Source organism: Colobus angolensis, unplaced genomic scaffold, assembly GCF_000951035.1.
Source record: "Colobus angolensis palliatus isolate OR3802 unplaced genomic scaffold, Cang.pa_1.0 Scaffold569, whole genome shotgun sequence".
NCBI classification, from domain to species: Eukaryota; Metazoa; Chordata; class Mammalia; order Primates; family Cercopithecidae; genus Colobus; species Colobus angolensis.
The window spans coordinates 1530326-1543483 of record NW_012119254.1 but is presented as its reverse complement, the minus strand read 5'-3'; the positions used below and the strand labels follow the sequence as shown (position 1 = coordinate 1543483).

General features: G+C 37.8%; 1 pseudogene; it reads left to right on the top strand.

Annotated features, from left to right (window-relative positions):
- The first annotated feature begins 3989 nt into the window (after positions 1-3989).
- On the top strand, positions 3990-4502 carry LOC105525966 (annotated as a pseudogene).
- Positions 4503-13158: the final 8656 nt, after the last annotated feature.

The following is a 13158-nucleotide window of genomic DNA, read 5'->3' as shown; positions in this document are numbered from 1 at the left end:
CTGCATAGTATTCCATGATGTATATGTGCCACATTTTCTTAATCCAGTCTGTCACTGATGGACATTTGGGTTGATTCCAAGTCTTTGCTATTGTGAATAGTGCCACAATAAACATACGTGTGCATGTGTCTTTATAGCAGCATGATTTATAATCCTTTGGGTATATACCCAGTAATGGGATGGCTGGGTCATATGGTACTTCTAGTTCTAGATCCTTGAGGAATCGCCATACTATTTTCCATAATGGTTGAACTAGTTTACAATCCCACCAACAGTGTAAAAGTGTTCCTACTTCTCCACATCCTCTCCAGCACCTGTTGTTTCCTGACTTTTTAATGATTGCCATTCTAACTGGTGTGAGATGGTATCTCATTGTGGTTTTGATTTGCATTTCTCTGATGGCCAGTGATGATGAGCATTTTTTCATGTGTCTGTTGGCTGTATGAATGTCTTCTTTTGAAAAGTGTTCATATCCTTCGCCCTTTGATGGGGTTGTTTGTTTTTTTCTTGTAAATTTGTTTGAGTTCTTTGTAGATTCTGGATATTAGACAAGGCTAATTTTTTAAAAATTTTTTGCAGAGACAAGGTTTTGCCATGTTGCCCAGGCTAGTCTCGAATTCCTGGGCTCAAGTGATCCACCCACCTCAGGCTCCCAAAGTGCTGGGATTACAGGCATGAGCCACTGCACCTGGCCCTCAAAAATATTTTGTGCGAAGTAATAAACATAATCAAGTGCATAATATTTAAAGTCATTCATAAAACTCACCCTCCTAAATATGGGAAAAGGTATCTTTCAGTGCCTTTCATTTTCCTGAAAAGTAGTAATTACATGGACTCATATATTCCAAACACTGGACAGACTGAGACTTAAGAGAATTGTCTAGTAAGTGTATTGGAGTAGCTGTTCCTAAGAAAATCCTTAATTTATCGTTGTGTAAATTGATATTTTTATATCTACTTTGTATGACTTCTGAATATAAAGTAATCAAGAAATGAAGATGAGCTGTCTTCCAACTCCACCGAGACAGAGCTCAAAGGACACTGGAGTAACTGAAGTAGAGCAACCAAAACACTTCCCAGAAACATGCCAATCCTCATAAAGAGGGACTTCTGTATTGTTATCGTGCCTTTTGCAATGCAGAAACAATAGTAAGAATGCTGCAGTGTGCTAGGAGTGCTTCCTAGGCAGTAAGCTTTTACCCCTTCAGTAATAAAGTTCTAAAAAATTAAAATACTGATTGAGACTCTTCTGTGTTTCTATCTCTTTACAGCTGTTCTCTCCCTCTGCTATACTTTCTAAAATATTTTCTAGCTTACAAACTTACAATGGTTTTCTGTTGCCAAGAGCTGTCAACATAGTGCTTTGTGCTTTGCCAGCAAGAGCCTGGCTACACCTACTATGTGTCCTATGAGCTTTAGGGTCACTTGAGTTGATATGGCCAGAGGCAATCAAAATAAAACAAACAGGAAAGAAAACAGAGATGGATTTAGAGGTCCTATGAATTTCGAGGAAGGAATTCATAAATATGCTAGTTGATATGAGACATTTTAAAGATACTGAATGTGCAGAAGTAAAGTAAAAGCTAGGCAGGAAGTGGGAATATAGGGGATCTCAGCGGTTGTCAGAAGTTTCAATAGGAAGAGTAGTTCCATCTGGACTCTAATAGAAAGTAAAACCACCTCTTCAAAGTATAGTAGAAAAGTAACCAGTGACTAGAAGGAAAAGAAAGAAAACAATTTTTGTGTTTAATTAATTTCCCTAAAATTGAGATCTTATTTGTACACAGTATATCTCCCAAGTCCCTCATATGTTAAAATATTAATAATATGTTTTTAGATGAACTTGACATGGTAGAATAAGGATGATATTAGAAGGGGAGAAAAGACTGATTTAGGAGTGTGGGCTTTGTCCTCCTTCAGCTTCTTGATACTAGGGATGATTGTACAAACCATGCTTCATGTGCCTCTGCTTTGTAATATAAGGATTGTTAAGAATAAAACTATAATAAATGATGTGACTCTAACACTATGTAGAACAATTATGTATCTCTTTGCCATTACAGAGGGTTCATCATGCAACATTTCAGATCATCATAAATATAAATTATCTTGACATATACTAAAGGAAAATTCAAATTTTGTTTGTGCTTCCCATTTTTTAAAGTTTCATGAGTTTAGGAGAGACTTTACCTCATCTCATGAGTGATATAAGAATCCTTATTCTAGGACCTTTAAAAAGTATTTGGTAATGTTAAGTTTTAACATTTAATTTTACTCACAGGTATGATACGCAACAAACAAACAAATCCCAGAGCTCAGAGGAGTTGCAAACTACTAAAGGTGCCATGATAAAATAACACAGAATAACATGATCTCTTCTGTATAAACCTATAATGGAGTTCTCTCTGTTTGGTTTATGATCTGCCTTCTAATAGCTTAAGGATAGAAGAAAAAAACAGAATGATGGCTAAGTCACCAGCAGTATTTTAAATAATACAAGAGTTTCAATATACTTCAAAAAATGTATATTCATTTTTAATAGGCATTTATCGGAATATGCTATGCAAATCTTAAAAAGACAAAATACTGTACTAGAAAGGTAAATTACAAGCCATACTCAACATCTGATATTTTTCTCTAAGTACTGAATGCTAATTGAAAGGCTATAAATTTAAACTGCTAGTGGTACATTTCCATATTAATTATTAAAACACAATTAAAAATTGAAGAATATTCCCCAAATTCAAAAAGGTCAGGTTCAAATGACAGCAAGCAAGATGCAATATAATTGGGCAGGTCACCCACAATTCCATGGGTGGCCATGTTCTAGGATGATTTTCAAAATCAGATTATTGATAATATAATTTACTTAGGAACATATGGCCTGTTGATCAGCCCTCTTCCCCCACAACCCTCACACACTGATGTTTCATTAGAGGGCTGATCACAGCACTTTTTATGTAAACTATAGGGTAGTTATTTAAAACTAAACTGAATAAAACTGGTTTCTTTTTGAGGGTAAATAAACATAATTTCCCCTATTTTCTTGGATAGCTGTATTTTGGAAAAGTCCCTAGATACCATTAACATGAATATTATGCAATATATGGATTATAGGCCTAGTGTTATTAATAAATATTCATATTGAACTTTACAGTTGTTAATACTTTATTTCTTATAACTGTGTAGATGAAAATATACCTGGGTGATACTGGAAAAACAAGAACATTGATACTTCCAGTTCATTAACTAGGTTAGATTGGCTTCCAGTTCATTAACTAGATTAGATTGGCTTCCCAGAAGCACAGCATACATAAAAAGTCAATATTTCTGTACTAAATGAAAATTAAATATTATACTCTGGTGTATCTAGCTATATTCCCAAATGTTATGACCTTGGAAAAATGCAATGGATCCTAAGTAACTAAAACAATCTTGAAAAAAATAAAGTTGGAGGGCTCAGACTTCCAGATTTCAAATCTAAAAATCTGTAGTAATCAAGACAGTGTGGCATTGCATAAGAACAGATATATATAGATAGATAAAATTGAATCACAGCAGTTCAATGGACAAATAACATAGTATTTTCATTAAATGGTGCTGGAATAAACTGGATTTCCACACACAAAAGAAAAATTTGTACTCTTACTTCATACAATACACAAAAAGTAACTTAAATTGGATTATAGGCATAAGTGTACAAGCAAATACTAGAAAACTCAAGAAAACACACAAGTAAATCTTTACAAACTTAGATTAGGCAATGATTTCTTAGATACAGCATCAAAATCACAAGTGATAAAAGAGAAGATTGATTTGTTGGGATCATCAAAATGAAAGACTTTTTGTGCTTGAAAAGACACTATCAAGAAAGTGAAAAGACAAACCAAACAAGGTGAGGAAAATATTTGCAAATCATATATCTGACAAACAAAGGACTCATATCTAGACTATATAAAGAAACTTTACAACTCATAATCCAATTAAAAATGGGTTGTAAAGAGGAGCGACAGCAATGCAAGATAGCAGCCACCATGGGCTCAGGAGTAAAAGTCCTTCGCAGTTTCCAACTGTTGGAAGAACTTGAAGAAGGTCAGAAAGGAATAGGAAATGGCACAATTAGCTGGGGTCTAGAAGATGACGAAGACATTACACTTAAAAGATGAACGAGGATGGTAACTAGGCCTCCAAGAACAATTTATGAAAACCAAATATGCAGGCTTAAAATAGAATGTGGACCTAAATACCCAGAAGCACCCCCCTTTGTAAGATTTGTAACAAAAATTAATATGAATGGAGTTAATAGTTCTAATGGAGTGGTAAACCCAAGAGCCACATCAGTGCTAGCAAAATGACAGAATTCATATAGTATCAAAGTTGTCCTGCAAGAGCTTCAGTGCCTAATGATGTCTAAACAAAATATGAAACTCCCTCAGCTGCCTGACAGTGTTACAGCAGTTAATCAAAAAGAAAAACCACAGGCCCTTCCCCTTTCGATTTAAACAGTCCTCATTTTCCACAGTAGTACATTTTCCGGATACATCTTATAGATTTCAACATTCTGGAAAGGACGGTCCCATTCAAAGTAAATTTATCTTAAGATACTGTAAATGACATTAATTTTTTGTCCATTTGAAACATGTAAGTTGTGCTAAATGTAACCACTGTCCACCTAGTTGAACGTCTGGGATCAAAAAAGTATATTTAAATTGATTCCCATTACAGCTAGTGTGGCACATCTATTAATAACTCAACTGTGAAAAGACACATCACACAATCACCTTGCTGTTGATTACATGGTCTGGGGTCTCTGCCTTCTCCCCTTGCAATAGCCCTCTAGCCTGGGGGGCTTGTTAAGAGTAGATGTGAAGGTTTCAGGTCGCAGCCTGTGGGACTACTGCTTAGTGTGTGGGATGCTTTACCTGCACCCCTGGTTTCTTTAAGTCTTAAATGATGCCTCTTCAAGCCATCATCATAACCCCCCCTCCTCCACTCCCGCCCTTGGCCAAAGCATAGATTGTAACCCCTCTACTACTCTCTGAGATTGGCCTTTGGTGAGGAATTCAGGGCTTTCCCCATATCTTCTCTCCCCCACCTTTATCACGAGGTGCTGCTTTTTCTTCCTTCCTCCTCAAATGTCTTTTCATACCATCACCAACCAACACCTTCCAAGACACTTCCTTGCTTTGGCCAGAAGCCATCAGGTAAGGTTGGAAAGAGTCTCTGACCTCCCTTGTTTAGTTTTAGAATCTCATTTACTCACTCTCTACCAGCCTGAGAAATGAATATTGGGTCATCAGCCCTGCCACTCTCTGCTGTCATCATCAGCTGATGCATTGGTTTTAGCTCAGGTTTTGATAAGGTGAAGAGAATGGTTACCAGGATTACTCAGACCTGCCAGCTCTCAGAGTCCTTGGTGGTTAAACCTGGAGAAAGACCACATGAAGATACTTGTAAGCATGATCCCTGTGCATTGTTTTATTTTCTTGTAATTGCTTTTGCTTTTAAAAATTGAAGAAGTTTTAAACAGGGCTCTCATTTGGTCATCCTTGCAATCCACTGGGGTCTAGTTTGGAATCCGACAACTGGAACAAAAAGAACCTTGGATACAGTGCATGCCTTGGTTTTGGTGCTGCTCCTGCTTCTCAAGATCCTTAGCAGGGATTAAGAAAGAAATAGGGGTACACAGCAGATCTCTGAAATTGGCAGACTTGACCTCCTGGAAAATTGCTGTGTTTTTCACTTTCTGTTCAGGACCACTACTAAATGCTGAAATGTGGACCCATACCAAACTAAAAACGATTCATTGTATGCTAAAGTTTTTTAAAATTATTTGTGTAAAACCATCTTTTGAAGCAGCATTAAGTCTGAAAAGCAACTGATGTTTCCATTAATCTTTTTCTGGGGAAAACCTCAGTTCTAAGGATTTAACATCCTGTAAGTGAAGTTTAACATAACAGTATTCCATAAGCAGCCTTTTTATGGTCAGACCATTGCGTAATTTTAATATAATTTTAAAATGTGTGCATTAATTAAAAAATGGGAAAAGGATCTCAATAGACATTTCTCCAAAGAGGATATATAAATGGCCAATAAGCATATGAAAAAATACTCAACACTCTCAGTCTTCACAAAAAAATGTAAATCAAAACCACAAGACACCACTTTACACTCATTAGAGGGGCTATAATTTTTTTTAAAAGACAGTAACAAGGGCTGTTATATTGTTATTGTAACTAAATGCACAGAGAAATGGAAACTCATATATTGCTGGCAGATATGTAAAAACGGTACAGTTCCTTTGGAAATCAGTTTGACACTTTTTGAAAATGTTAAACATAGAGTTAACATATGACCCAACAATTCCACTCCTAAAATACTAAGATAATTGAAAGCCTGTTCACACAAAGCTTGTACACAAATGTTTATAGTAGCATTATTTAAATAGACAAAAGGTAGAAACAACCTAAATGTCCATGAACTGATAAATGGACAAACAAAAAGTGGTTTATCCATTCATCAGCTGATGAATCATGTTTAATGCCTGTTGGTAGCACAGAATTTAGAGCCACTTTGCTTCACTCTTTTCCTAGTGTTGCTATTTATTTCAATGGAAACAAAATGTTCCTGTAAAGATGCCTGGATTTTTGGATACAGAAAAAGTTGTGGGACTGAAAAAAAAAATGAATGGAACAGAGATTTGAGTAAGAAGAAAATAATCTTTTTAAATATTTAAACCAAATGTTCTAAAATTAGATTATCGTGACTGCATAACCCTGTGAATATAGTAAAACCATTGATTTATGGACTTTAAATGGCAGAGCTTTATGGTATGTAAATTATATTTCACCAAAGATGTTAACAAAAGTTTTAAATGTTATATTTTGTTTAGTAAGAAGGCATTTTTTTCTGAGATGTAAAAACATCATAGTTATCTTAACTCTTCCCCTCAGATTTTGGTGGCAACTTTTCATATACAGTAAATATCATCAAAAGCAACCCCAAATCAATGATTAGTACTAAAAAGAGATCTTTTGTATCAAACACTGTTCATTTGCTGTTGGCAGTGGAGTTCATTTTTAATGCTACATTTGCATCCAGTGTACTTTAATTTGCTGTTGGCTACTTACCAAAATGACCATATTTCTACTGCCCCCCATTAAAAAGAAGAAACATCACAACATTATTTCTTCAACATGTTCATTTTACACACCAGGATGAAATGAGGTTACAGATCTCCCATAGATTAGGGCTATTTACCGTATCTCCTTACTTATTAGGGTCACAAATCTTATCAGGAAGCCAGTTATGCAGATTGAAATATGAACTTCTTAGTCTAGCATTTTAATACTTTTTAATGGTGAAATTTATCTAGACTTATCTATAAAGGCTTTTGCAATTTGTGGTATGCTGAGTAAGAACTACAGAAGAACAAAAATAAAATACTTTTTAATGGCAACTTAAAAAATTATCACCACTTGTACTACTTACAAATTTTCCTCCAGAAAATTATTTTGACTCATAGTCAATTTTTTTTGTTTGTTTGTTTGTTTTTGTTTGTTTGTTTTTGAGACGGAGTCTCGCTCTGCTGCCCAGGCTGGAGGTGCAGTGGCGCCATCTCGGCTCACTGCAAGCTCCGCCTCCCGGGTTCACGCTATTCTCCTGCCTCAGCCTCCCAAGTAGCTGGGACTACAGGCAGCTGCCACCGTGACCGGCTAATTTTTTGTATTTTTTTTAGTAGAGACGGGGGTGTCACCATGTTAGCCAGGATGGTCTCGATCTTCTGACCTCATGATCCACCCACCTCGGCCTCCCAAAGTGCTGGGATTACAGGCGTGAGCCACCGCGTCCGGCCGACTCATAGTCAATTTTTAATCTTGGAACAACTTCTTGCTATCAGAAATACTTCAAGTGTCTAAAACATCTTCCTTACCAGTCAATATCTCCCATTCCACTCTAAGAAATGTAAACTTGTTCAAATTTAACCTGAATGCAACATAATTTGGAATCTATCATTAAAATATATATCACATATTTTGAAGCCAAACATAAATTATTTTAAAATACCTGTTTTTTTGTGATTTGGGGTTCATATGCTTATAACATATTTTAAAAGATTTTTTTCTACATACTCAAATCTGTGTTCCATTCATTTTTTCACTCCCATAACATTTTGTTTATCCAAGAATTCAGGAATCTTTACAGAAACATCTTGTTTCCATTGAAATAAACAACAAGAGTAGGAAAAAGAGTGAAGCGAAATGGTTCTAAATTCTACGCACCAACAGGCATTAAACATGCATAAACTTTTAAAGAGATGCCAAAACTCACTAAAAAGGAGAAAAAAAGTACAACGAAGGTTTCTGAGTAGTTTTTAGTTACTCAATTTAAGAACTTTATCTTGTAAGCAAACTTTAACATTATCCAGAGCATCGCACTTATATATGAAAGAAAAAGTTATTTACCACACCTTCAGAAATTACAACTACAAATTCCTCATCCTTTATTTAAAGTCTTTTTGGCTAGATATGTTTCAAAATTCAGAACTTTTCTTAGAATAGTACGTCTGCCATATATTATGCAGCACTTCCACAAAGCTGTACTGTAATCAAACACAATATTTCTGTAGAAAACTTATGAATATTTACACCAAATGAACATTCAGTTACACATAGCCTCAGTTCCGTTCAGGTCAAACTTTACTGCTAAAGGAGTTAGAAATGATAGACAAAGGAATGGGGCCTGTCATGACATGTTAATTTGAAATCTAAATCTTTATGTTTGATAACTAGTTCAGAGTCAGTGTAAACATTTGGTCTTTCCTTCCACAAACAAATGAAAGTGTATTTAAAATTAAAAATGAAACAGTATATTTTATTTCAGAAGGTAAAAGCAAAATGAATTAATCTGTGAAACTAGTTAATCACATTATGATCTTCTAGAACTTGGGTAGCTCCGCTCTGGTTAAAGATTGCATTTCTTGGCACAACAGTAAAAGACATCGGATAGGCCCCTAAGCTTGCAGGGTAAGCATCCCTGGGGTATTCAAATACCATGGGTAGCAAGGAAGAGCTGCTGAAGGGCAAGGAGACCCGAGATGATGTAGTGTGCTGCGGCACACCTGAGTTGGGCAAACTCTGCCTCCGAAGATGAAAGGAAAGAGCCCAAGTAGGAATCCGTGTGATCACTATTCTTTTGCCAAGACACGGGGTGGACAATAAGATTCCTTTACAAAGCACTTGTGTAAGTGTCTGCCTGGTGCTGCAAAAAGCGGCTCACTGGGAATGGGGAGGAGCGTGTGGTAAGCCAGAGCTGGGGCGAGAAGTTGGGTGAAAATGGGTCCTAGCCATCGGTTCCTGCATCTATCCCAGAAGGTTGGGTACCTTCGTGGGCGGAGCGCGGCCTGCCCAGAGTGCCTTCTATATCCTGGGTCAGGCGCCAAGTTCCCCAGCATCATGCAGGAAGCTGCAGCCCCGCAGAGTTAGGACCGCTCATTTGGCGCTCGGGGAGCCTTTCCCAGGCCAGCAGTCCAAAATAGGGCCGGGACCCGAGACGCAGGGTCGGGTCCCACTTCCGCGCAGGCCCGGCCGGCCCCCGACCTCAGGCACGGAGCGGCACCCTTGCAGCTGTCCGTCCAATCCCGTTCCCCGGTAAGTGCGGGGCGGGACCCTCGCGACTTTCTGTCCAATCCTGTTCCCTGGCGAATGAGGGGCGGTACCCTAGCGGCTTTCCGTCCAACTCCCGCACCTTTGAGGCCCAAGGGGGAGCGAGCCGGCGCTGCGGTGGGCTGAGGCTGCGGCAGAGGCGGCAAGGCACCGGCGGTGAGGACGGAGAGGGCCTCTGAAGCAGCACTCCCTCCCTTCCCTAATCCTTCAACTCGGGGGCGGGGGAAAGTTAAGTCGTACAGAACAGAGTTAAGTCGTGCAGAACCGCAAAGGTGCCTGGATTTGGCGGGGGAGTAGTGTCATCAAGCATCTCGCCTGCTAGGGTCTGAGGGGTACCCCCAAGGTTGGGCCGCGGGGCTGCTCTGTTGTGGTGCTTGGATTTCTCTCACTTGGCCTCTGGAGTGCAGAGTTGCCCTTGGGTTGGTGGGAGGAGCCTCCGAACTCTCATTGCCCTCTGCTCTTGCTTCCACCCTTTGCCACTCTGGACGAACCTATTACCCGGCCTCTGAAAAGGTAACCTCTACCCTTTGAACCCGTCTAATGGAAGGTGTACTGTCTGAAACCTAATTAATTGTATAATCATTTACTCCTACTCTCTAGCAGGTGGACTATTTGCGTGTGTTTGCAGCGATTCACAAAAAGTTTGTCTTGGGAACTCCCAGCTCCTAGATTGTCTGCATTCCACCTTCTTTCACTGGCTTGTTCATTTCTTTTTCCCTCTTAAATGTTTGTTAAGCTTGTTTCTTTCTTCCCACAGTCACCAACTTAGTTTAGTTCCCTGTGATCCCAAAACAATTGTTGCAGCAGGCTCCTGGCAGTCTTAAGCAGTTCATCTTCTTGGTGTACTGGTATGTGACAATTCCTTCACTTATTGTTCGTGGTTCTTTTCCACTTTCTGTGAATTCATATTTCATTGCCCCCAGGAAGTACATTCTAATTAAATCTAGCATAATCATTTTCTTAGTGCTATTGGAACTATATTGTGTAATTTAATCTTTGTGGTTGAGAATTCAAGAAAACTCTTCAAGAAAGAATCCGATAATTTATATTTTTAATGTGTACCGGTTGGTGGGTTAAGCACTATAGTGGGTATGAAACTAATACTCTTGCTTCCAGTTTTCTAGAGTCTATTAAGTGGCACAGAGGTAAACAGAATAGCTTATCTTCTCTGTATGGGTGTACTAGTCTTCTATTGTTGCTTTAACCAATTACCACAAATGCAACAATTAAAACAACACAAATGTATTATCTCATAGCTTCTGTAGATGTGAAGTTTGGGTGGGCTTAGCTGAGTTCTTGGCTTAGAATTTCACAAAACAGAAGCAAAGGTTTCTGTAGATATGAGTTCTTTTCTGGAGGCTGTAGGGGAGAATCCACCTCTAGGCTATTTCAGGTTGTTGACAAAATTCACACTGACATCTCCTATCCTTACTGTATGTCAGGGTGAGCCTCTTTCAGTTCTTTAAGGCCATCTACATCTTCAAAGACACCACAAATCCTTCTCAAGCATTAAAGCAGTCTTATTTGTCTGCCACTGGCCAGAGAAAGCTCTCTGCTCTTATGGACTCAAGTGATTAGATTAGTTCCACTTGGATAATTTCCCTATTTTAAGGTCAGTTCTGTAGAGAATATCACAGCCACAGGAGTAATGATCTCACCATATTCGCAGGTTCTGGGGATTAGCAGGGCTGGAATCTTGGGGGTCATTCATAGTAATTGTGCCTACCACAATATGGTGGTTTCAGGCAGGATTATTTTGTTTTTATAATGTGCTTTCACAGGCATTGAAAACAAATTCTGACTTTATTGAATTGTATTATTAACCACTCTAAGATAAGGAAATTCACTTAAAGTTACTTGCTCTAGGGGCACTTGGCTAGAAAGTGGCAGAGTCTATACTTGGATCCAGATCTACATTTCCATTAGGTCCAAACCCATGTTTATGGATGGTCAAAATTGTATGCAGCCAAAGCCAATAGACAGCAAGAAGCTAAAGAACTTTGAGTTAATTATTATTTCTCATTTTCAAATTATCTCTTCATATTAGTGGTACAGGCTAAGCTCTTCTCCCTACAAAAGAAAGCCCAAAATACAATGGTGTGACTAAAATAAAAGTTTTTTTTTTTTTTTCCATACATCTAGAGGTAGGAGTCAAGGACTAGTAGGGAGATTCTGACATCCTCCATACATGACTTCCACAAATGGGGCCACAGTGCTGTTTAGTTCGTCACTACCTAGCAGGTAGTGAAAAGGAGGGAAAGTGCAGGGAGAACACATGCATTATTCCTTTTTGGGAGCGTGACCTGGAAGTGACACACACAAAGTCATCACAAAGCCACACTGAGCTTCAAGAGAGGGTGGGAAAGATGTAACTGGGGGCTGTATGCAGGGCTGAAACTCAGGATTCTGTTAAAGCAGAGGAAAAAAGGTATTAGCAGAAAACAGTCTCTGCTGTCTCCATGTTTTTGATCGTGTTCAATTCTGTAACCTTATATGAGTGGAATATTTTGTTTAGCGTTGCTATCAGTTTTAAAAAGTAGTTTTTGAAGAATAGGAAATTTGAATTCAATATTAACATTCTTTGATTTCTCAGTTGCTATTTTAATATATAATTGTTTATTACATTAATATAATTAATATATGATAATTTACAAAGGCTTTGATAAATCTCATTTTTTATTTAGCATTTGTATACCTTATTCACATTTTGGGTTAGATTTCTTTGATAACAATGAATACATGTGTCAATATGTTCAGGATTGCTTTGAAACACTTGAGAGCATTCTGTGTAGGCCTCATACTACCTGTACAATTAAAGCAGCTTGTCATATGGTTTATGTATTCTATAATAATCTTTAATTCTACAGTTGGACACTTCCACACCTCTTTGTACTTTGTGCCCCAAAGTTTTCTGTATCAATGCATAATCCTTTTCTATATATCAAATATTATCTATCCACTAAGATTTACTGCATGTTCCCTCACTTTCTATCATGTTGTTTTGTATAGGGGAAAGATTGTAGTCTTAAGAGATCTGGGTTTGAGTCTTGCGTTTGACCTTACGTAAGTTACTACATTTCTGAGTTTTGGTATATTCATATGTAAAATGGCAAACAATGCCACCTTTCAGAGATAACGTAAAAGTTAGGGAGCTAACACATATTTTCTGTAACCTAAACTGGAATACCTGGCAAATGCTAGGTGTTCAATAAATGGTAACTAATAAATGGTAATAAATGGTAACTAAGTTCAATAAATGGTAACCAGTCTCATTGATCACTCTTTACTTATAGCACTTTGAGTCTACACATTCTTTTTAAGTTGGTTTTCTCTATCTGACAGGTTTATAAATTTCGTAATAACTGGTACCAAGTCCTAGATATGCTGTGGTCCCTAAATACTGGTTTAGTGAATTGTGAATTGTACCTAGGATACATAAGACTATCTATGAGATTGAAGTTGTGAGGGCTGTCTCTCTTTTCTTTAGTTTTCC